We start from the raw sequence: 24,132 nt of genomic DNA, 5'->3' as shown, positions 1-24,132 counted from the left end.
AATTGTAGGTACTAGGAGATGTATTGATGGGATGAAGACAGTTCAAAATGTAGAGTGCTCTGGCTTTGCATATCATTACACCTAGCTTGCTCTTTGCCTCTTGAAAGCTGTCGATTTGTGCATTATTGCTATTCAGGCTGATAAATGACAGTAATTGTTCTTAAGTTGAAGAGCTGGCTTAATGTGCTGACTTGCTTGGGAATTCTGAGCACCAGGGTTAAACTGGTGTGCCGCTGGTTCTAACTGAATGGTCTTTTCCAGCTGAGAATAGATACTTAATTGAATTACTTACTTTTCATGCATTTTGCCGCCTTGCATTTGCTGGGGGGGGAATTCATAACAAGATCACAGAATTCAGAATTGTTTATGGAGAGTTCAGGACCAATGTGTGCCCCCATTTCAAGTGGCCTGCTCCCAGAGGTGCTAATAAAAAAAGTTGAGCGTGAGAATGCCTTAGCCCAGCATTTGCATGGGGACAGACATGTAGGCTAATAACGCATGGGGTACGAACGTATCCTCCTTCTTTCCTTTATATCCCCAGTGATTGCACCTGTGCTCACCATCCTATCAAAACTCAATTCTAAAGACAAAATCAAACTCATATTGATGAGTTTTTGATGGGAATTTTTTGGCAATGTTACTTTGTCCACTGCTTAAGGTTTGTGCTAATTTTAAAAAGGGACACAATTTTCAGTCCTTATTCACACAAAATTCCCATTAATCTTGGTGGAAGTTTTGCTTGAGTAAAGTCTGCTGGATTCAATTTTAATAATTCCAAATGTTCAGAAAAGCTCAGTGTGTCATATTCAATTGTTCACCATTTTTTTTCTGGGTCACCTCAACCATATGTTTAAACACCGATACAAATTAAGAGTTTCCAATCACCAGAGTAATGGGCTATTTCACATGGTCATACCTCAATCAGGGTGGTGTTTTTTTTTTTTTTTTGCTTCCAACCCTTCAGTCATTTACAGTGACAACTGCACATTGCCACATTCTGCATGTGTACTGCAGAATTACAAATGAGAGGAGATGTACTGTCTGAGGTTGCAATAATAGGATGCAAGACAAGGTAAATAAGTATTTTTTTGTGCTTGTTCCCTCAATTTGCTAAAAATCCCCTTTTTATATATGAAGTTTATAGTAGTTTCATCTGTGATCCAGGGAGTCCTCCATCCTACCTATGATGATAACATATGGGAAGTTCTTAGGAACAGAGACTTTTTTTTTTGTTCTGTATTTGTACAGTGCCTAGCACAATGGGGTCTGGATCTGTGACGAAGACTCCTACATACTACGGTAGTACTATGACTAATAACTTGTCATCTTTAGTCTGATGGCTGAACTCCAAACAGTTTAGAACAAGCCTTAAATTTCTGGGCCCTAGTTCAAAAGAGGTATCTAGCAGTTCATGCAGGGGCATTGAATTGCTTTTTTATCTGTGGACTGACAGTGCTGTTAGTTCCAGAAGATTATATATCTGTTTGAACCTTAAATGGAGTTTCAGCATCGTGTAGAAGGAGTAACGAGGGTGGTAGGGGAAGTAGTAAGAATATGCTAGAAAAATCATTTTAATATTTGTTTCTTCCTTAAAATTAGATATCTGAATTCAAACAAAACTTCTTTTCCTTAGCCTGAGGTGCCAGACTGCTTTTCAGTTAAACGTAGGTGGCTACATGGGTATGCTGGATCATACTAATCAATGAACAATTATTTTAATTCCTGTGATGCTAATAAAAAGTACTAAACACAAACGCATTGTATACTCTTACACACACACACACACCCCGATATACGAAATGAACATGACATTCCACACCTTACCACGACCCCATAGGTCTCTGTCCCAAATATATGTATATATCTCTCCAAGAACAGGAAACTGCTTCCAAACTGGATGTTTTTCTGGTTGCATGCATCATTTCATTATTGTAAAAGAATGTGAAATCCATGTTTTTCAACTCTTTGAGCTCGGAGAACATTAAAGAAGATGCCCTAAAAGATAGGGGCTAAGAATCCCTTGACTGATTGAAGTCCCACAAAACTGGCAAGTAGATACTGATCATGTAATCAGTCATGTGTGGAACTTCCAGGGAAGATAATGAGAGTTGAAAGCACTAAGCACCTCACAGACCCTATACTACTTGGGTCAGTTGGTAACATTATATGGAATTAAATGTACAAGTAAAGAACTTCGGAAGTTATTAACTTTTGTACAAAGCCATAAAAATGTAATAGTGATGCTAAATGGTCACCTTGGGCAATATTAAGTTAACTATATGCATTTTGATTGGAGTCCAGTGCAATCAAACATTTTTTTTTTTCTTTGTACAAGTAAATTCTTAAGTCAATGGATGGTCTCGGATGGTGGAGGATCAATGGATAATGTTAGCATACACACACTTTTTTTCTTTTGGCAGATATTTGTGATTTTAAATTTACTTCATATAATAAAAAAATAATCCTGCATTCAGATCAGTTCCTTCTTCTGCTGATGTCATTGGCACATCTGAAAACTGAAGTAAGTGTGTGTGTGCGAGCGCGTGCATGCGCATATGTATGCGGCATGTGTATTAGTTGATTCAAGGGTATTCATAAAGCAGACAACTGAGTAGTGGGAGAGAGCTCAGTTGTAACACCAGTTGTCTATAATTGACTTATTGCTTCAAACTACCACCATTAAATTGTTAGGTATACTTATTATCCCTGGAGAAACTCACCAGCTTTAAAAGGGACACTGATTCTATTTACATTAGAACATGGTGTCCCTCTATAAATATATGGCAAATAACATAGATTATTCAAATATTAGAAATTTTAATCTTTTTTTAGTACATTTGTTTATTATAATATGGATCTCACCTTTCTGTTGTTCTTGTTATTGAGACACCCTGTAGAAGTCACTACGACCTTCTTTCCTCTGTCCCCAACCTCAGAGTGTTTTCAAGCAGAAAGGGGCCTATCATGTCCATGTATAGTGTTATATGGAAACTGCAGATTTTGTTTTAGGCTGCCTTTTTACCCAGTTGTCCTGGGTTTCTCTCTGCTTTAAAAATAAAGTAAATGGCCATCAAGTAAGTTTCTTATTTGTAAGATCAGGAAAATAATATCTCTAGCTTTAAGTGACTCGAGAATGGTAGGCTTCTTGAAAGCCTGTTTGGACACGCTCTTCCTTCTCCATTTTAGTCATCTTCACTTTCCTGGTTGCATTGCCTGTAGTCGCTGTATAGCACCTGCGTCCTGCTGCCGTGGCGCCATGCTACTGTCTTCAGATCTTGAAGGCTGCCTGAGAAATCCCCACCCATCCCAAAGAAAAAGCTGAGTAATGGGCCTGAAGCCCAATGTGAGGCAGGTGTGGAGCCAATGCAGTGTCGTATTTACATTCTGCCACCTTGTGGACTGCATCTTTATATTTACTTAATGCTTTTTTGCCTCGATCTTCAGAGACAAGATCAGCTCCCAGACTGCTACACTGGGCAATGCAGTATGGGGAGGAGGTGAGCAGCCCTCAGTGTGAAAGAACAGGTTAAGGACTATTTAGAAAAGCTGGACGTACACAAGTCCATGGGTCCAAATCTAATGCATCCAAGGGTGCTGAGGGAGTTGGCTGATTTGATTGCAGAGCCATTGGCCATTATCTCTGAAAATTCGTGGCAATTGGGGGAGGTCCTGGATGATTGGAAAAAGGCAAATATAGTGCCCATATTTTAAAAAGGGAAGAAAGAGAACCTGAGGAACTATAGCCTCACTTCAGTCCCTGGCAAAATCATGGAGCAGGTCCTCAAGGAATCCATTTTGAAGCACTTGGAGAAGAGGAAGGTGATCTGGAACAGTCAACATGGATTCACCAAGGGCAAGTCATGCCTGATCAACTTGATTGCCTTCTATGATGAGATAACTGGCTCTGTGAAAATGGGGAAAGAGGTAGATGTGATATATCTTGACTTTAGCAAATCTTTTGATACAGTCTCCCACGGTATTCTTGCCAGCAAGTTAAAGAAGTATGGGCTGGATGAGTGGACTACAAGGTGGATAGAAAGCTGGCTAGATTGTCAGGCTCAACCGGTAGTGATCAACGGCTCGATTTCTAGTTGGCAGCCGGAATCAAGCAGAGTGCCCCAGGGGTCGGTTTTGGGTCTGGTTGTTCAACATCTTTATCAATGATCTGGATTGGGATTAATTGCACCCTCAGCAAGTTCAGATAAGCATAGGATCCAGAGTGACCTAGGCAAATTGGAGGATTGGGTTAAAAGAAATCTGAGGTTCAACAAGGACAAGTGCAGAGTCCTGCAATTAAGAAGAAAGAATGCACAGCTACAGGCTGGGGGCCAACTGGCTAAGCACAGTTCTGCAGAAAAGGACCTGGTGATTACAGTGGACGAGAAGCTGGATATGGGTCAGCAGTGTGCTCTTGTTGCCAAGAAGGCCAACAGCATATTGGGCTGTATTAGTAGGAGCATTGCCAGCAGAGGGGAATAATCACTTCCCTCTATCTATTCGGCACTGGTGAGGCCACACCTGGAGTATTGCGTCCAGTTTTGGTCCCCCTACTACAGAAGGGTTGTGGACAAATTGGAGAGAGTCCAGCGGAGGGCAACAAAAATTATTAGGGGGCTGGGGCACATGACTTAGGAGGAGAGGCTGAGGGAACCGAGAGGTAGTGGAATCTCCATCCTTAAAGGTTTTTAAGGTCTGGCTTGACAAAGCCTTGACTGGGATGATTTAGTAGTGTTGGCCCTGCTTTGAGCAGGGGATTGGACTAGGTGACCTCCTGAGGTCTCTTCCAACCCTAATATTCTATGATTTAGCACCATAGGCCTGAATGTCACTTTTGCTCCACATCCTGATCTTCAGTTGTCCAGTTCCCTTGAACTCCTCTGACAGAAGGTTAAATGAGGGTGTATCTCCAACTGATGTTTCATTCTTTTCAGTCCACTCTTCACAAGTTCTTTAATCCTTTGAGATTCAGAGTCTGCCAAAAGAAAAAAGTATTGAAAATAGGAATAATTTAGGAACACTGGAAATAAATATTGGAGAAATTCCATGCTGTTGGGCATGTTTAAGGCCTGCTTCTAGATTTTTGGGGATTTCTGTTCTTTTTGGTTTGTTATACAGAACTTAATTTTCATTTTTAAAGAACTTTTAGTTACAGGAGAACTTTACTAATAATAAGGGGACAAAATTTGGATAGATTTGCTTCCAAAAGCAGTCACAATATGCCATGAGCATTTTGCAAACATAATGGAATGTCCCAGTCCTGAAGGGCAAACAAGACTGAGTTGTTGTTTTGAATCTACAGACAGAGTGAAATCATCTTGACTCCAAGGCCTGGTCTACAGTTGGGGGGCGAGCTAAGTTGGTCTAAGTTACGCAACTTCAGCTACAAAAATAGCGTAGCTGAAGTCAACGTACTTAGAGCTACTTACCATGGTGTCTTTGCTGTGGTAGGTTGACTACTGACGCTCCCCTGTCGACTCCGCCTATACTTCTCGCTCCGGTGGAGTACCGGACTTGATGGGAGAGTGCTCGGCTGTCGATTTCTCATGTCTTCACTAGACATGATAAATTGACCCCCACCCCCCGCTGGATTGATCACTCCAGAGGTAAGTGTATACATGTCCTAAGAGAGTTGCAGACATCCCAATTCAGGTAGTTGGTGGTATGCCTACTTTACAGATGGGGTCTTTAAACTGAAGTAAGTGATAGGTTCAAGTCTCCTCATTAATAAGAGGCAAAACCATCAATACAAGTCAGGTGTTGTGACTTCCAATCCCCTGGTCAGCACACTTTGGAAAAAGGGAACAAGGTTGTGGCTTGATTGTCAGAGATGCTGAGCATGAATATGTTCTGCTGAAGTCATTCACAGCTGTGAAGGGGTGGCCATGCTGAAGATCAGGCATGGCTAGCATAATTCAATGTTTAAAAAAATCCTGGCAAATAGTTGGTTCAGTAGATAAGAACATGAATCCTGTTTGTTGTGCACAATGCATTTTTCTCTGAGATGAGATGGACAACCAGTTCAGAGATCTAAGTGTAGGAGTGATGATCTGTGATAAGATAATGCTAATGAGAAGGGCTAGAGATGAATTTATATTTTCCCCTCCATTTCTCTCTCTCTCTCTCTTTTTTTTTTATTTCAGCTTAAAGAATTTCAAGAAGTATTTTTTTGACAGTGGTCTTGTGATTTCTACATCATGTTGAACCCTGTCTATTGTCTCCAGCTTGCTGACCGTAAGGAGACCTAATGGAAATTCCCAGAGATGGGTGATGGTATTTTACACCCTTTATCTGACTTCAGTCAGCTCTTCAGGTGATTGTAGTTTTAGCTTTGGAGCAGTTGCACTTACCCTTGAGTTTGTCACATGGCTATGCTTCTGGCACTTGGTTTTGGCTGTTTTATCCCTCTGGATATAATTTTTTACTTTGTGCATTTACTTAGTGTAAATATTGTTGAGCAGGAGATAACAGTGCAGATGTTTCATGGTTGAAAAGGGGAGGTTGTTACCTGCACTAGTATTTTCCTATCCCAATCTGTGTTCAGTATATAGATGTGATGCTATTCATATCTCTTATACAGTCAATATTCTTTCTGAATCTGAACTCCACTATTTTAATTAGCTATGCAAAGCCATTTTGTGAGACAGTGACTATACACCAGAATCCTGATCAAAATCGATTAACTCCTTTGAATAGACTTCCAGGAAGGGAAAGGAAAGAGAATTAATCATTTCAGGAACTCAAAATATTCTTCTGAAAAGCATCTACTGGACACTGGAATAGAATGGACTGGATCTTAAGGCAAAATTCCTACTTAGAGTATATTTAAATTGTGTGTATATGTAAAATGCACATTAGAGCAATGTTTTCTTCTAAAAGAATAAACTCCTTGGTGTATGCCTTAAAATTACTTATTATAGGCACTGTTGGTAGCAACACCTTTATTCTAGGTTGCCCAGCACTTCCCATTATAAAACCCTATTTTCAGCTGTCTAAAAGTTTTTGTTAAACTTTAGCCATTCAGACTGAAATTTTCCATGCCAAGTGTCTGCTTTTGTCTGACTTTTTTGGAAAGTTTCAACTAAAACTGTTCAGTCATTTCCATGAAGTAGATGAGGTAAAAATATGTTGTTTTAGCACCTCCATGTGTTTAGAGCAGGGATTTGACAGTGGGCATTTGTCTCAGGGAAGTGCCTTTTGCTGTTTCAGTGGGGGAAAAAAACACCCAAATTTGGCCGCGTTATGAGCCTTGGAACAATTTCAGTTTGCACATACTCAGTAGAGGTTTGTTAGAGTTTGGCAGCTCAGTGTTCAGAAGATTCCCTCTGTCCTGAGCATGCTCCAGTACAGCACTTTCAGGGGCTGAGCAGGACATTCCCCTCAGTTGTTCCTCCTGGCTACTGCTGACTATTATAATGCTTGGCGCTGGAACTGAGGCAGTGACCCTTGAACTGGACCTGGGAGCTTGGGACGAGACTGAGATTCAATGAGAAGTCTGTTGTGGGAGGAACTGAGACTAGCTGGGTCAGGAGCTGGGATCAGAAATGGGAGTGGAGAGGGACTAGGAGCTAGTGGGGTAGAGTAGAGAACAGGGGAAGGTGAGGGGAATTGGAAGCCAAGTGAACAAAGGTGAAGTCTGAAGGTCATGGGTATCAATGGTAAGGCAGTTGATCCATCTTGGTACAGTGGTAATGGTCCTTCCTGTACTGAAAGGACTAATGATCCCTTTAACGCTATAACAAAAGAAAGCAAAGGCCTTGGTCCTGCAGTGAGCTTTACATAGTGAGATCCACGTGGAACCCCTTGAATTTGCCTAAACAGAAAGCACTGTAGGATTTAGGCTTTAAGAGGCGTTGGCAGTTTGAAAATAATATACAGTATGGTTTGTTCAGCTTTCAGTCACATCAGAGTAAACACCGACTAACTCTGCTGAAGTCAACAGAGTTGCTCTGGATTTACATTTTAGTCTCTAGAAGGTAGAATCTGGGCAAACGTGTGTTTATATGCCTTCCTTGTAAAATGTTTCTATCATTTCTGGCATTAGAGTGTAATTTCTTATAATTTGCCATTTTTAAAATTTGTTTTTTGAGGTTGATAATGTTGATGGGAGTAATTTTAATAAAATTCAATATTTCTTGACCTATATTTTGTACAAATATTATTAGAAGGATAGTGATTTTTTTATGAAGAATTTTCATGGTATTTCATATTCAAGATTGCTTAGTTGTGAATAGCCACAAAGTGTAAAGTATTGGGCCTGGTTCCCTGATAGACTAAGCCTTCTGCAGGTGTTTGAATGTTAGCAGAAGCCTTTTTGATGTATTTCCTGGGAAAGGTAGGCTGCATCTGAGTCAGCTGGTGAGAGCCCATTGTGCGACAATCCCCAGTGGTAGGGCTGCAGAAAATCTGATGGTCCAGTAATCCTGGTCCATCTAGAACAGCCTTGTAAAATTCCTCTGGCCTGCTTGTCCGGAGTAAAGTAGAAAGCTTCCCTGGACAAATGATGCCAACAAACTTTGCAGAATCTGAGCCTTCAGTTAAAAACCCCTTACAGTTAAAAAGAAAACCTTAGATCTGTGAAATTAGTATAATTGATGCTGCAGCCACCAGACAGTGTGACAGCAGCTGCTCCTCTCATTCACGCAGTTCAGAAGCAGAACAAGTGGAGGAGAAGCTGGAAGAGTACCGACTGAATCCTCTAAGCTACCCCTACCACCAGAGAGAAGAACAGTAGGTCCCACTGGGAATATAGTATGCAGAGGAGATGTGCATACATAGCATGTGTGTGTCTGGAAGTGACTTTCTGGGGTAGGCTAGTAGATTTTTACCTGGGCTGGTAACTTTTTCCTTGAGAATTGTGCAAGGCTAATACAATATTGCAAACCCCAAGCGTTCTGAAGTCATGAGTCAGGCCCCTAAAATCATAATATGAGCTTGAAAATCATGAGATCTTAAATACACTTTAAATTCTTTGTTGAGGGTACATTTGGGTCATCTTTTTGAGCTTTACTCAGCAACAATGGGGCTCCTTAGAGGCATTGATAATAGATGAAAGTTGAGATTCTTATGTAATCATTAACTCCAGGAGCAGAGGATTTAAAAAACCCAAAATGCCTCCTGCCCCAAAATATTGTGAGAGAGAGTACCATTCAAATATCTAGTGTTTTTGGACAGAACTAAACTGTTTGCCCAGTTATACTTAAATTGTGGCATGTTTTGAGGGTTACATTTAGCTGTCCTGTTGCATCATACCATCTTCTAGATTTGTAGTGTACAGTTCATAAATAAGTGTTGAGTAAGCACTTAGAAATACTCTATGCTTCTCACTTAGCTGTGTATTACTAAAGCATAGTATATATTCATGAGGAGCAATCCAAACAGAATCAAATGAAGAAATCTGGTGCAATTAGAATGAGTTCCATCAATTATATTTATACAATAGTTTAAAGATTTTGGGTAAAGTTTTTCAAAGTGACTTAGATGTCTAAGTGCCATTTTCAGAAGGAAATTACAAACCTTGGTGCTTAAGTCATAAGAACGTCCATATTGGGTCAGACCAATGGTCCATCCAGCCCAGTATCCTGTCTTCCGACAGTGGCCAATGCCAGGTGCCCCAGAGGGAATGAACAGAAGAGGTAATCATCAAGTGATCCATCCCCTGTCGCCCATTCCTAGCTTCTGGCATGCAGAGGCTAGGGACACTTCAGAGCATGGTTTTGCACCCCTGCTCATCCTGGCTAATAGCCATTGATGGACTTATCTTCCATGAACGTATCTAGGTTTTTTTTTTTTTAGAACGCCGTTATAGCCTTGACCTTCACAATGTTCTCTGGCAAAAAGTTCCACAGGTTGACTTTGTGTTGTGTGAAGAAAGACTTTGTTTTAAATTTGCTGCCCATTTCATTTGGTGACCCCTAGCTCTTGTGTTATGAGAAGGAGTAAATAACACTTCCTTATTTACTTTCTCCACACCAATCATGATTTTGTAGTCCTCTATCATACTCCCCCTTAGTCATTTCTTTTCCAAGCAGAAAAGTCCCAGTCTTATTAATCTCTCCTCATATGGAAGCTGTTCCATACCCTAATAATTTTCATTGCCTTTTTCTCTTCTTTTTGCTTTCACTTTTGAAAATGGGAGGTAGGCTTCTAATTTACTTAAGTGCTTTTTGAAAATTTTACCCTTTTGCGTACATTATGGACATGCTACAAGAATACCTCATGCTTTACAGACATTAGCTAATTGCTTCTTCCAACAGCTCTGCAAGGGAGGCAAGTATTTCCCCCCCCCCCCATTTTACAAATGAGGAAATGGAGGCAGAGAAACCATACAAAGTGTGGAAAGCTACAGCGACACTCACTGTCAAAGTCAGGATCAGAATTCAGGAATTCCTGGGACCTAGTCCTATACCCAGGCCACTAATCACATTCACTTTTCTACAATATAAATAAATGCTGTGTAGTGATTCTTTTTTTGGTAAGGTTGAGCTCAAATCATCTGAGGTTTAGCCTTCTTCACCTAACATGGCCTGAGAGAACTGAATTAAGGGACACATTCCCATAAGAAATTCTGCATAATATTGAGGCTTTCACATACAAATGTGTACTGAGATACTGTTTCCTCCTCCTTACCTCATGCTAGTTGTGTTGTGGCTTTAAAGTGTCTTCCAGCTCTTGATTTAGAGGGTTTATAGTCTGTGCTAGGTTTCAGTGCTTTGTTTAATTTGCCTATCTGGCAATATGAGCCAATAGCCAAATTATGATGTATTGTCTGCTGATGCAATTCGGCCACTAAAGGATTTAGCACACTGAATTTAGGGATGGACCCTGGATGGCTGCTTTTTGGTATGGATCTCCCATTGGTTTCAACATAAGTACAGCATGTAGAAGATTTTCAGGATTAGGCTCTAAATCTGGATATTTCTCACATCAAAGGATAATCCCTGTAGACTATACTGAAAGAAGGTTAGGAGGCAATGGCTATGGTTTAATCAGGCTGCAACTTTATTATTAGATATCTGGGACTACCCGGCCGATAAAAATGTACGGTACTGACAACTCCATTATCGTTTCAATATCTACCCAGGGGCTTCCGCCAGCCCTCGCTTTTTCCATCCTGGTCCCCAGCTAACCCATTGCTGTGACTTTATTTCTTCTCCTCCCTCCCCAAATGAGGGTTAAGGTGCGCTATAAAGGAACGGTCATAGGTTTGGAGAAAAGGGGCTTCCCCCACCAGGCTTGCCCTTTATCAACTCCCCAGCCCTTCTTCTCCCTGAGGATGATGAGTCAGTGTTGCCACGCTGACCCACTGTGTATTGCAGGAGCATCTCTGCACCTCTCTCTCTCTCTGACCCCACAGCAAGACGGACAAGATCCCTTCTCCCACCCCCGTATAAGGTGCGGTGTGATCAGTGTCACAAATGTAGAGCTGCATTGACAGTGGTACATATGAAATGCTGTTGAAAGTTGTGGCCAGCTGAAGACACACATACATATTGGCCTGTGTATGGCTGTCGTCATCCACCACATCTGTGTGTTTTGGTTTTCTTCTATCTTTTTACAACTATACGGGGAAAGAAAAGCATGAAATACCCCAGATTTCCATTTAGATTTTCAACTCCAAGTTGTAATGTGGAGGCTGAATTTTAATCAAAGGCTGTATCCGCCATTTCATCATTATACAATATCCTAAAATTCTATTTGAAATAACATTTTCTAGGTGGCACAGTGGTCATTACTGAACATAAACTTTTTAACTTGTTGAGATGTATATTCAAAGTCCTGCTTACACTAAGTCACGAGTGAAAATGAATTTGGTGTCCTTTTATAGACCTAAGGAAAAATGCAGTTTTGTTTTAAACATTTGAGAATGCATCTAAAACAAGCTAAGCAATATATGCATTTCATCTCTAGAACTCAGAAATCTCTTCAGAAATGTTTTAGTTTAATACGTTACCCACTACTGGAAGCTCTTGCACAATAGTTATGTGAGGGAAGAGAAGTATAAAGATACAAGGCTCAACTCTGCACCTGAATATATCTATTTCCCATGCTGAAGAATGCTTTGAAAACTCTTTTTTGAGTGATTGAACCCAGTGGTGTGTTTTTGGTTTAGCCAGGCTCTGAAAACGTCATGATGAATTATTTTTAAGCTAATCTCCTTGTCTTTTCTTTTAAAAAACAAAATCATGCAAAAACCTAACTAGCTGAATGCAAACAATGTTTATATTGTACACCTTGTCCTTCAGTAAGAATTCTCCTATATCTGATTTGATGGCCACTGAAAACATAATAGGTTTGGTTTACTTTTGTTTCCATGCAGAACATATATACAAGTTCCTTGCATATAATAAAATGCCGCAGTTCTGTGCTCTCCAACAGAGAGGTGTCTCGCTTTGTATAGTAAAGCAGCCTTGAGTTGTCGTTTTAGAGGATCTGAAACCAGTGGAAAGTTCTGTGTGTGTGTGTTTGCTCCCATCTGCTTTTCTTAATGGGCAATTGGGATTTTTTTTGAAAGTAATTTCTTTTTCTCTTGCAGAATGATGTGCCTGTAAATTAGTCTTCAGGAAGAGAGAGAAGGAGCCATGACCCCTGCTTCCAAACAAGTCAACGAGAACTGGCAAAGTAAGGTATTTTTTCTTTTTTAATTCTCTGGAGGTTTTTGTGTTGAATTTGTTCCATTACAGTGTGGTGTGGAATTGGGAAACTCTAAGTACCTAGGGCATGTGGGAACCTTTATTTAATCCCAATTTTGTTACTTCAGGAAAATGTAAACATTTTGACTTGTTTTCCTCTGAAATTGAATACTGTATCTCTATATCACTCCCCATTTACAATGAACATGAAGTAGTGTAGCTCTTGGTGCTTGTGAAGCTGATTCCTTATGAAACTGAAGGGAAATGTAAATTGATGCTTTTGCAGACTGGCCCAAAGGGGTTGCTGGGCTCAATGACATCTTCTGCTATGGGACCTGATCTGGCAAATTTTTACTTCTATTAGTAGTCAGAGATCTAAAGAAATGTATGATCTGAAGTCAACCTCTCTACTCTGGTGAGGCTGATGAGTAACCGTGTACAGGATGAAGCCTTTTAAATTCAGCTTCTCCCCTCTATACGTACTTACTGGACCACACCAGCCTTCAGTCCAGCCTCCTAGATCAGTTTCTGAACTTAAGTCTCAGAGTTGTTACTGCATTTAACTTTGTCTTCAGGAAGGCACAACAAATTTACTATCATTACAGCATATAGTAGTAATTTATGCCCTCTAGTTTCTGTTCAAGGAGCAGACCTGATAGATTTAAGGGGATATTTTAATCTAAAATCTGGTAATACAGAGATAAGAGAGAGGCTGGGTTGTTTTGTTGTAACACATATATTTATTGCACAAAACTGACCATCAAATGGCTGAGATAGGTTCGTTATTTTAGATGGATAGCTAATCACTGTCCTATTTTTTTATTATTCCTATTTCTGTCCTCCTTGTGGTGGCTGTGAATTAGCCCTGTGCCATTTTCTAAAATATCAGGCATTTTTATACATTAGGTATATTGAATGGCAAATACTTGATGTAAAGTCTGCAGTTTTACTCCATAACCAGATTGTAAAATATGAACTGAATTAATCATAACTGCAAAGAGTAATGGCACGTTTTCTCCTATTTTATCTTTAGTGCCTTTCAGATCATGTTTTAAAACCTTCTACATCTGGTGCACAGAATGAGGCAGCGGCTTTGGTAGTGGATAGCAAGAGGCAAAGGTCAAACCAGAGGCTGCACAAATATTGCGCGCTGGATTTATTGTTTTAATTAAGAATGTGGCAGTTCATCATAAACTGTTTATGGTGTTTTTTGCACAGTGCAGCATTTTGAAATCAGCTGTTTTAATGAAAACATAATGTCATATCTGTCAAAGTTCTAAATATTTTGAAAGTGAAATATGGAAACAAGAACTTTAATTCTGGGTTTACTGGGATTAGCTCACTGAATTGCTTTTTAAATCCCTTAAGAGTGTCATGTCATGGGTACTGTATGGTTCCATGATGGGGTAGGAGGCTGGGAAACTGGAGGTACTGTAGCTTGTTATTTAATAGCAAAAATACATGCTGAGGGCTAATGTATTGAAAACACTATTATTTATTATTATTTGTGTTGAAATGCTAGATTAAAGAAGCAATCGGAGATAAGGCACTTCCTCCATAATATGCAGAATGTAAATTGTGAGTCCTCATGCTAAAAAATAAATCTGAAAGTTCTTGAAACTGGAAAGAAATATATCTGCAGTAGTTAATATGATGTTATGAAATCTCAGCATCAGAATCTTTGTAACTAATTATTTATAATGACCTCAAAGATGATAGGTTTGTGCGGACTTTTAAGGCTGGGTAGTTTGAAGTCCTTGTAATTTCCTACTATTGTTATGCATTCGTGTAGATATGTCAGGCAATTTTGGTTTAATTTGTTATGTTGTCTGATAAAATATTTGTATAATCTGAAAATTGTATTTTTTTTGTAGTACTCGCCTTTGAAAATAGAAATTAAGTCTGTCATTAGATGCTAGGCCACAGTAGTTGACTGAGCAGGCTAATGTATGTTACATTCTGTGCTATACTTGGTCAAGTTTCATATATATTGTATTCCACATTATTTTATTAAATTTAATATCTGCACTTTCTATTACCAGACATGCCTCTCATTCAAAGCACAGAGGCACAGTTCTCTAATCAGAAGTGACAAGCTATATACTTTCTTTCAGCCATTATTCGGTAGCCTAGAGCAAGGAGCTCTGTTTCCTTGAAAATGTTTGAATTGGGTTATTTTTATTGAAGTATTAAAGTAATTCTTCAGATTTTAGGCTATTATTTAAGCACTTTTGGGAGAATGCAATAGTATCTGGATCCTATAGCCTTTGTTATGCTAACAATTGTAGTAGCTAAATGTCTCTTTTTTAATGCTAGTTATGTAAGTATCTGAAAATTCATATCTGGCTGATCGAAACTAACAACGCTTAGGTAAATAAACTAATTTAGCCTACTCATTTTGTTTAGGTACAGGAGTAGCATGTTAAAATGGCTCACTAGTTAAATATACAACTAGATTCAGGTTACTCTACTGTCATTGACCAATTTGTCGTCTTAACTATTATTTTTATTTGTCAAAATAATGAATGTGCTGAATACTAACCTCATGTCAAGAAGTCTGAAGGGGTCGGTGTTTGTATTTTGAGGCAATATATGGGTAGGATGATGTTAGTAATAAATGCTAATAACTTTACATTTTGATTTAGTCACACTGACTGTACACAAAAAAGGATCTCCAGAGGCTGTGCAGATTGTGGGTCTGATGCTCCCCTCCCTTAACATGGGAAGAGGGAAGCATAACATGGCAAAATTTAGTGTATTTTAGTACTGAAAGAGGAGGGAGCAGCTGCCCCTATCCACAAAGCCATGGAGACCCTTTTAGCAACCGTAGAAGCGGATATTCCAAGGATAGACCCAGGGATCAGCCATTCTCTGTGGCACAGTCCTTATGGGATCCAGAGCCTTTCTTAATGGTAATCCTAATAAACCAAGCAATGTTAACTCCCTTTCCAGGTCTTCTACCTATTGTGGAGCGGAATGGGTAAGGCAATATGTGCAATGGGAGAGCCAAAAACAGCATATTGTCAGAGTTGGGTAAGCAATTTGGAGGAATACAGAGAGTGTAGTTACTGTGTTTCCAGGCCACAGTCCCTGAACTCTAAATTAGCACTTGGTCTCCCTCATACACACATAGCCAGCCTTGCTGAATTTTGTAGTGTTTCTATGATATGCACAAAGGTGGGTTATAATGACACTACCAAATTCACTTCCAATCCTGACCAAAGCCTTTGCTTAAGGAAGAAATTATTAATTCTTGTGCATAAATATCATAAGTGTAAATGCAAAGTGACTTGATGGAAACAAAGTCTAACTGTCCAGGAACAGGTGTAATCAACATCTATCAGTTAGAAGCCTTACTGTAATCTTCTCTAATTTTGTCTGTGTAACCTGCATTTTCCTTAAGGTAGATGAGTTTGTACGAAGATGTTCCTCTCTGAGACCGTTTCATAATTGGCTCCTATCCTGGCAACGGTGGGGGAACACTTACTTTCCCCATCAGGATCCGAATACTACTCAGCTGGCACACCCAAGTAGATCAGTTAGAGCTAATGGGACTATTTGAGTGACCAAGATTTGGGCGTAGGTCTAGAGACAGCTCCATGTATGCACTATATCAGGAATTCTCAACCTTTTTCTTTCTGAGGCCACCCCAACGTGGTATAAAAACTCCATGGCCCACCTATGCCACAAATAATATCACAAGCTCTAGAGTAAATGAGTATTTTATGTGTTTTAAAAAAAAGCCCAAATTAAAATCTTGGGGTTGCACACTTCAAACTTTGGTGGAACTGGGATCTGAACCCATTTACAGATTGAAATTTTTGAGGCTGGCTGTTATCAGTAGCAACTAGAAGCTTCAGAAAGTCCTCTTAGCAAGGTGAAGAGTATAACCTATTGTGGATAACTCATTAAAAGTTCTAGTGTACTGACATTAATGACACCAATACAGTGTAGGGAAGAAAAAAAGGGAAAGTACAGATAGAGGGAATGGTGTGTCCAAAATATTTACTAAACCAGTGAGCTTCAATTCGCTAAAGAATTTTGGATAACAGCAGATTACTTTGGGTAAAGACATGAATAAAAACTTAAGGAAAAGTCTGAGTGGTGTGGGCAAGACAGAATCCTTCCCTCTCCCTGGTGTCTGTCTGTGGAGTGGCAGTGTCTGTTTCAGCTGTACTTCCACTGGGAGGAATGTGGAGTGTGTGCCCACCTCATAGGCTAAACCCTGCCCTTCTTACTTGGTGCTCATGCTCTTTGTAGTAGTACAAGGGGACAAGGTCTGCAAATTAAGGGGTATATCTAACTGCTGAGGCAGCTAGTACATGCTGCAGTCACTAACTGTCTTGCAGTGACCAGGGCTAGGTTTAAGTCGGTATGCATTACCTCTTGCACCAATAATATTGTAAGGATAGCAAGGATATTGTAAGGATAGCAAGGTTTCTCTTGGCCATCATCAGGCAAAAGAAATTCTTCTAGAGTCTGATCAACACAACCCAAAACAGGAAAGAGGGATTAGGTGCCAAGGCAGATACAGTAGTTGCATTTCCTATTACATCTCCAAGAGACTACTCAGTGGATTCTCTTATCATTGCCCTTTAATATCAGGTTGCTTGGAGTCCTTCAGGTGTGAACAGCCTCTGTAGCTGTGGGTCAAAGGAGGTTGGTTGAATTTAGGCCAGCAGGCACGGGAGGATATTGTTTCCTTGGGTGATTCATCAAATGTGCCAATATACTGAGGACAATATTATCAAATTATGTCATTAGTATCACACCATATAAAGACTTTGAAGTCTTTAAATCAAGACTGGATGACTTTCCTAAAGATATACTCTAGCTCAGCCAGCCAGGCGTCATACGGAAATCACTTGATGAAATAATGTGGTCTGTATTATTCAGTAGATCAGAATAGGTAATCATTATGGTCCCTTCTGGCCTCAAAATCTATTAATCTGAAATATGTAATTCACCATTACTGATGTCTATTAAAATTTATTCATATGTTTGGCTAAAATGACGCAATATCACATCCAGAGAATTAGAAGAAAATTTTTTGGAGTTGTAATTTCATAAGCTAGTTCTCAGCTATGATCCATTTTTAAAAAAAATCCCTTGTTTTAAAAATCATAGGCACATAAAATTGAGGGAGGTGATTAGTACATTCACACTGATACATAATTAAGTTCTAACATTTCAAAGCTTATATTGGGCTGAATGGCTTATAGATATGTAGGGAACCTTTTAGTTGTTCAACATTAAATATAAAGCTTCCCATGGTCAGGTTTTCCTTAAGCATCTGGATATAGAAACAGAACCCAAGTTCAGCTGAAGAGAATGTTTATGGGTTGTAATGTGTTGTTCTTAACTTAAAATGGAGAACCATGTAATCCCTACTTCATTTTGAGATGCATAAGTTTTCTCAACTTGCTGAACACAAGTCAAATTTTGTTCTCTTACAAGGGAGCCTTCTCAATGAAGTTAATGTGGATATACTGGTGTAATTGACAAGAAGCCATATGAATGGAATCTGAGATGCATAGATTTTTCCCCAAAAGATGGAGAAATATTTTGCATAAACTGAATGAGGCAAATGACATTTGGGGGTCTTTTGTTTAAATTTTAGTAAAAGCAGACCTGCTTGGGGGAGATAAGGGAATTAACCACGTAACAGAAACGTAACCCTTTTATTCCATATTTAGCGATGCTGCCAATCAGTTTATTGCTGAGCTGGATATTATCATTTATCTTATGAAATAGTGCTGAGTTACCATGCAGTGTTTGGACTGATGCCTTATTAATGACTGTATAATTAATAATCTTAATAGAAAGCTACAACTGGATTGACCATTTTCTGCATTCCTAAAGAAAAATATTTGTATGATGATCTATGAAAACCAATGGTAAGAGACCATGAATAGAAAAATCTAGAAATATATTAAGATATATGTGCCTATATTGGATATTAGTGCTATATACACAGTATATTGGGAATATAATTCAAAATATTTCAAACATTGTTGACCTTTGCTACATAATACCAAGCTCAGGGAACTAAATTTGCATAGATTTAGTAATATATTGTAAATAACTACATAGGACAGTGCATATTTTCCCTTAAGATGCAGCATTCTAAGCAAGACATTAAATTATGTCTATCAGACAAAGCAGCAGATTCTCGACCTCTTTTTTTTTTTTTTAATAGCACATTCTATTGGGAAGACATCTCTGCTTCTAAAAAGCACATGCATTAACTGTCTGATTCATGCGGTGACATGTGGCATATCCAAATGTGTTATGGATCTCCCAGGAATAAAAACAACATAGCAAAATCATCACCTTGGGATGTTCATTGAGCGAATATTTTACAGACATACTCCTTTTATATTTATATAATAATTTAGTGTTATGACAATTTTTTTAGCAGTGTTGGCAGTTTTTCTTTTTTATAATGGCATTATATTTGTGAGCCTATTAAGTGCACATGGGCTAAACTACAGAAAAAAGTATTTTTCATAATTCCTTAGGGTGCTTGTAGCAAAAGAACCATATTGGTATAGAAAAATGTTAATAAAAGGTCAAGCAGAACTTTCCAATGTTTATCATGATCGCAATAGCAATTTGGGGCTTTTTTGACTTGTATATTGAAGAAACAAAGATTTACAGAGTCTGTAGGTAGGAAACTATACCTAATATACTTTATAAAGTGTGCTTGGGCCCTTTGTGAGCAGATTCATCTAAGTTTTGACAATAATCAAAGAAATTCATTTCCACCTTTTTGTCTTATAAATATTTGAGCTTCAGTGTGAAATTACATGTGAACAAATTAAAGAAGTTTGCAGCTTCACTATTGGCCAGCCATACAACAGTTGTTGTGCCTTGTCGAATGGAGAGTGATATTTACATTTGTGTACTCCATTGGTATTCCAAAAGGCAGGCACTCAAAATGGGAGTAGTATTGTCGACAGTGAATACTTTTCTCAGTGGACAAGGAAATGTCATCTTATTAGTTTAGACATTTATTCATTCCATTGGAACTTATTGTGTCATGTCCTGTTTGCTGTATTCCTGCTAGTATCAGTGAGTGAGGCAAGCAGGAACTGGCCTATTATTAATCAACTCATGAGTCATCCAGAGTCATATAAGAAACTGCAGGGCCCATCTTGGAGTTTACATTGGCTGTTTCTTGTAGAATTATTTTTTAATTCTTATGGCTCCTATAGCCATCTTGATTCACTTGTGTATGGAACATAATTCTATAGAGAGAGTGTGTGGCTTATAAAGGGTATTTTTGTGTTCAAAAAGACAAATTTAAAGATCTTCAAAAACAGGCAGTACCTGTCACTTTCACACTTCCTACCCTACACTGCTCCCACTAAACTGAATGAGAGTAGTATCAAGCTCTTTGTATGGATAATCCATGTTGCATCATTATTCTGAATAGTGTTCTTTTATATACACCATACGTTATTCTGCATAATTTAAGTCAGTCAATTTTGCCATTGTCTTCAGTGGAGCAGGATTGGGCCCTCACCTACAATTTCATGCCAAAGAGCAAATATTTTCACACCTCCCTACCTACTCTTGTAAGAAAGGGAGGACTTGCCCAACCCAGGGAATATATCATTCCTAGTCAGAACAATAGAAGTAGATGACATGAAAGTAGCTCTGGCCCCACTGCTGCTAAAGAGTGAACAGACAGTTTGTTTCAATCCTTGTCTAATACACAGTTAAAAGGAGAAGTGCTCCTTTGTGCTGTTGGTTTTTGTATGTTGATGGGAAAGACGGTATTTGGAAATTAGGAATTGTGGGTAAGATTGAACACTTCTGTAACGAATTGGGAAAGTGCAGAAATACAATTTCTACTTCAACAATATGCCAAATATTTGTATACTACAGTTTACTATATGCAAGCTACTACAACATTATACTACCGGTTAAAATACTGGCCACACACACATACTGCATCTCTTTAAAACAGAAATGTATTTTCTGTGCAAAAGTGTAGATAAAGGCTATTTTCTTGAAATTGATCCAAGCAAGCTCCACAGGAATAGAAGCATGAGCATCCAAAGTAGCTGTAACAGCAGGAAATTCACTTTTCTTTGCCATCTTGCTGTATCCCTTGTGAGAAGGGTTGAAAATAGTACAGGAAATCTATATCAGATTTTCTTGGGGATCCATCTTATTGTTTAATAATTTTCCACTGTATCATATTAGCGCTGTATTTAGTATTTCTTTTTGGCAGGGACAGCATAAATATCATGATAGTGGTGGTATCAGAGTGAAAATAAGTATTACTAATGCAGCACAAATAAAATAGTTTTATGTTATTATAATATTAGCCCAGTAGTACCATGTTTGCCAGTTCACAACTATTTTTAAAATGGCTATATGAAGTTGCTTCTAATTTGGATCACGTGTGGTCAAAAATATTTTTTTACTGCATCTACATAGTTTTCTCCACAAAATGTTGTATGTTTGCTCAGTTCCACTCTGAAAGACATTTTGTGTATCATGGGACATTTGGCTGTGCAATGAAATTGTGGGGCTCTTCAGATTAGTAGAAATCTTGTATTATTAAAGGAATATGACCTTGTGGATGAGCTACTGTATGGAGAACACGGGCAGCTCTGCGTTGTGTGGAGATCAGACATTCTGAATTCAGACATGTAGAGGATTGCAATTCCTGGGTTTGGGAAGTATACTCACTTTTCTGTTGTGCATACATACTCTCTTTACCTTCGGATTTCTTGAAAAGAGCACACAGAGATTAGAACCTGATCCTTGCTTACATGTAGGGTAGGGTTGCCAACTTTCAAATCGCACAAAACTGAACACCCTAGCTGCGCCCCTTCCCCGAAGCCCTGCCCCCCACTCAGTACATTCCTCCTCCCTTGGTGGCTCGCTGTCCCCCACCCTCACTCACTTTTACTGGGCTGGGGGAGGGGGTTGGGGTGTGGGCTCTAACTGGAGGTACGGGCTCCAGTGTGGGGCCAGAAACGAGGGGTTCAGGGTGCAGGAGGGGGCTCCGGGCTAGGACAGGGAGTTGGGGTGGGGGAGGGCTCCGGCTGGGAGTGTGGGCTCTGGTGTGGGGCTGGGGATGAGGGGTTTGGGGTACAGGAGGGGGCTCCAGGCTAGGGCCGAGGGATTTGGAATGTGGCGGGGGTTGTGGGTTGAGGCAGGGGGTTGGGGTGTGGGAGGGATATGGGCTCTGGGGTGGGGCTGGGGATGAAAGGTTCAGGGTGTGGGAGGGAGCTCTGGGCTGAAATGGGGGGGGGTGTATTTCCCAAAATATGTCCCAATTTTATAGGAACAGTCCCAATATTTGCGGCTTTGTCTTCTATAGGCACCAATTACCCCCCACTTCCTGTCCTGATTTTTCGCCCTTGCTATTTGGTCACCCTAGACGGGTGAGGGCTCTGGGATGGGGTCGGTGATGAGTGGTCTGGGGTGCAGGAGGGGGATGCAGGCTTGGGGAGAGGCTCAGGGCTGGGGCAGAGGGTTGGGATGTGGGCTTACCTCCGCGGCTCCCTGCCAGTGGCACAGTGGGGATGTTAAGGTAGACTCCCTGCCTGTCCTGGCACTGCAGACCGTGCTGCACCCCAGAAGCAGGTCTGGCTCCTAGGCAGGGGCATACAGGCATCTCTGTGTGCTGCTCTCACCCACAGCTCCTGTGGGCCGGGAACTGGCCAATGGAAGTGTGTAACCGGTGCTCAGGGCAGGGACCTGCCTAGGAGCAATACCTGTAGGCCACTTCCGGGGCACAGCGCAGTGTCAGAACAGGGACTAGCCTGTCTTAGCTCAGCAGCACCACCGTCCAGACTTTTAACGGCCTGGTCGGCAGTGCTGACCGGAGCCACCAAGTACCCTTTTTGACTGGGTGTTCCGGTCGAAAACCGAACATCTGGTCACCCTAATGCAGGTTAAATACTTGCTTTAAAGCAAATACATTAAATAAATGCAGCTTACAGCTAGGGTTGCTACCTCTGAGATGTAGAAAACCTGGTTACTGGCCACTCCCCAATGTCAGCCCTTGAGGGGGCCCCCTACCGGCTCCTGCCACGAGCTCCTGCCTCCCTCAAGATGCTCCTTACCCCTCCTTGCTGGCAAGCCTATCCTGCTTCCCAGGGACAGAGAGGAGATGCTGTGATTTTGGCCATTTGAGGGTCTGGCACGCAGAGCAGGGCCCAGGTGCTGGCTGCACTCCCAGCCATGTGACTTAAACAGTTGTTACAAGATTGTTGCATGGCCACATGTGCATGTAGCTTACAAGGAACACTGGTCCAAAGCAGGGGAAAAAAGGCACATTAAATCTTTTCACTGGCAACAGCACAGCAGTACAAAAACTGATTGGGACTGGCCTGTTGGCAACTCTGTTTGTAGAGAGAGACTTTTAATTAAGGAAAGTTTGTGTGCTTCCATTTTGCAGCTGATTTGTCATATCAGAACGTATTGACTGTTCTCTGTATCATGGAGGATATGACCTGCCAAAGAGTATTCCAGTGGCAATATTTTTACAAAATTTAACACTACTTTTTTATTTATCATGCTCTTAGGAGGTATTTTGCATAATAATATATCATAAAGCATTAGCACTTATAAAAATCCTTAGTAGACATGAGCCACATTTGTTGATTTGCTGTTCACTGTTTGCCTGATGTGTCTAAAACCCCCCCCAAGACAACATGGAGAGGACTGTGTATGCGTGGGAAGGGGGGCTTAACTGTTTCTGTGGCACCATTTGGAGAACTCTCTGCATGGTGAATAGTGTGGTCCGGCGAAGTCAAAGTGGGAGGAGTGTGTGGCCTGAGATGAGTCCAGTGGAAAATGCATGTTGTCACCTCCCTCCTTTAGAGCAGATCAGAAAAGATGAGTCCCTTTTGTGAATAGTCCTTTCAGGGGTCTGGACATCCAGTGAGAGTCCCTTGTAGCTCAACTCCAAACTACCCTATAACTCATGGGAGGGCCACAATGGAGGGGCTAGAACTGGCATGGAAGCACAGGTCCAGTCTTGGCCACCATGGATCCCTTGGAATCCCTCATGTTTGAGGACAGACCCTGTGGTCTATTTCATAAAGTTAAACCCTGTCCTTGCTGATGCTGTGGTCAAGGAGAAACTCTTTGAGGGGATCTCTAGAGATTTTCTTTCCTAAACCCATCCAGCCTATGGGAAGTGATAATCTAGACCAGTGGTTTTCAACATTTCCAGACTACTGTACCTCTTTCAGGAGTCTGATTTGTGTACTCCAAGTTTCACCTTACTTAAAAACTACTTGGTTATGAAATCAAACATAAAAATACAAGTGTCACCGCACAGTATTACTGAAAAATTGCTTACTTTTTCATTTTTTCTGCATGAAATTTTTGGTTTGTACTGACTTTGCTAGTGTTTTTTATGTAGCTTGTTGTAAAACTAGGCAAATATCTAATGAGTTGGTGTACGCCCTGGAAGACCTCTGTGTACTCCCATGGGTATTCGTACCCTGGTTGAAAACTACTGATCTAG

General features: G+C 40.3%; 1 long non-coding RNA gene across 4 annotated transcripts in view; it reads left to right on the top strand.

The window, feature by feature from the left end:
• Nucleotides 1-24,132, top strand: part of LOC125620592 (uncharacterized) — a 372,396-nt gene that overhangs the window by 47,799 nt on the left and 300,465 nt on the right. For 3 of the 4 annotated variants that reach the window (XR_012664581.1, XR_012664579.1, XR_012664578.1), the window contains one exon: nt 12,533-12,618. This is a non-coding gene — a long non-coding RNA (uncharacterized LOC125620592). Of the gene's footprint in view, nt 1-12,532; nt 12,624-24,132 lie in introns of all 4 variants that reach the window. The other variant, XR_012664580.1, reaches the window with a different exon arrangement.

This window comes from Caretta caretta, chromosome 12 (genome assembly GCF_965140235.1).
Source record: "Caretta caretta isolate rCarCar2 chromosome 12, rCarCar1.hap1, whole genome shotgun sequence".
Classification (NCBI taxonomy): Eukaryota; Metazoa; Chordata; order Testudines; family Cheloniidae; genus Caretta; species Caretta caretta.
Note: the sequence above shows the minus strand (reverse complement) of the source record. Positions and strands in the feature narration are given on the sequence as shown.